The sequence below is a fragment of the Cuculus canorus genome, chromosome 16 (assembly GCF_017976375.1).
Source record: "Cuculus canorus isolate bCucCan1 chromosome 16, bCucCan1.pri, whole genome shotgun sequence".
Classification (NCBI taxonomy): domain Eukaryota; kingdom Metazoa; phylum Chordata; class Aves; order Cuculiformes; family Cuculidae; genus Cuculus; species Cuculus canorus.
Window position 1 is genome coordinate 9,088,440 of NC_071416.1, and position 1,767 is coordinate 9,090,206.

At 57.1% G+C, this 1,767-nt stretch overlaps 1 non-coding gene across 1 annotated transcript; it reads left to right on the plus strand.

Moving 5' to 3' along the window:
- Nucleotides 1-1,614: 1,614 nt before the first annotated feature.
- On the plus strand, nt 1,615-1,686 carry TRNAE-CUC (transfer RNA glutamic acid (anticodon CUC)). The gene has a single exon. It is a non-coding gene; the product is annotated as a tRNA-Glu (tRNA).
- Nucleotides 1,687-1,767: the final 81 nt, after the last annotated feature.

The following is a 1,767-nucleotide window of genomic DNA, read 5'->3' on the forward strand; positions in this document are numbered from 1 at the left end:
ATACTGGCTCCCTGCAGCAGTGCGAGGCGAGAAGGAACCGAAATATTCAATCCTATCCCTTTGGCTTGTTTGTCTGGCGGCTCTCTGGATGCTTTTTCATAAAGGGATGCATTAAATAATGTTTACAGCCTGATTATAGAATCACAGAATGGTTTGGATTGAAAGGGACCTCAAAGCCCATCCAGTTCCAAACCCTGCCATGGGCATGGACACCTCCCACTAGATCAGGCTGCTCCAAGCCCCATCCAACCTTGGCCTTGAACACCTCCAGGGACGGGGCAACCACCACTGCTCTGGGCAGCCTATGCTTCATCTCCATGCTGGCAACACGTCCTGACCCTCAGCTGAAACTATGGCAAGCGTTTTGTAAGCAATTTGACACTTGCACTCATAAGAGAGGTTGCACAACTGCTCCAGGAGCCTGCGCTCATCCCTTGCCCAGCGGGCAGGGTCCGGAGCCAAGTGTTGTCCGGGGCTCAGCGTGAGCCTGCTCACTGCGTCCCTGAGGGTGCTGGGAGCTTGGGCCGCCCCGCGCAGGCACTGCAGGGGTTTAGCATCTCCTCGTGGATGCAGGCTCTGTGCAAGGGCCAAGGTCAGGGCTGGGTAGCCCTGTGCGTCACCGATGTTTCAGGGAAAGGAGCGGTCCCCAGTGTCCCCTGGAGCATTGGTGCCAGAGCTGGGCTGGGGACAGGGGCTCTGAAGGAGCTACGGAAGGAAGAGAGAGGGAGAGAGGAGAGGTTGGGGTGTGTGAACAACTCTTAGAAGTGGTGGCTGACGGAGCTGGGGTTGTTTAAGCCTGGAGAAAAGGAGGCTACAGGGAGATCTTATTGTTATCTACAACTATCTGAAAGGTGGTTGTTGAGGTGGATGCTCGTCTCTTCTCCCAATTGACACGGAATAGGATGAGAGGAAATGGCCTTAAGTTGCAGCAGGGGAGGATCAGATTAGACGTTAGGAAAGATTTCTTCATGGAAAGGGTTCTAGAGCACCAGCAGAAGCTGCCCAGGGAGGTTGTGGAGTCACCATCCCTGGGGGGATTTAAAAGACAGGGAGATGAGGAGCTCAGGGATCTGGTTTAGTAGATGACGGGGACAGTTTGGCTTGATGATCTCAAACGTCTTTTCCAACCAAGTGATTCTATGATAAATGGCGATGACTCCATTAGCAGATGGGATTAATCATCGTTCATTCCTTTAAAACCTGAGCTGGAGGCAGCAGACGGGAAAGGCTGTTGGAGATGCGAAGGAACATCACACGCTGGCATGGCTATGGCAGGGCGAGGTGCGGTGCCCGGGCAGCCCCCAGGCCCACCGCAGGCCTCTGCCCAGCCCCACTGCTCCCTGTGTTCAGCCCCTGGGCCCGCTACTGCTGTGCTGCAGCCTCCGAGCCCCACTGCAGCCCCACTGCAGGCTCCCTGCTCCTGTGCTGCAGCCTCACAGCTTCTGTGCAAGTATCACCGCAGACCCCCTGCAGCCCCCTCACTCCTGTGCTGCAGCCCCCAGCCCCGCTGCAGCCCCCCTGCAGGCCCCCTGCACCTCTGCATTTTTCAGGTCTGCTGTTCCCCATTCCCCGACGCTGCCTCATGGCCCACTCCGGGAAACCAACCCTCGAGCCTCCCTGGTGGTCTAGTGGTTAGGATTCGGCGCTCTCACCGCCGCGGCCCGGGTTCGATTCCCGGTCAGGGAACATGTTTTTTTTTTCCCTGCTTTTTTCTCTTTTCCGCCGGTCCCTCCCCGTTCCTCGCACCGCCCCCGCTCCCCTCTGTCA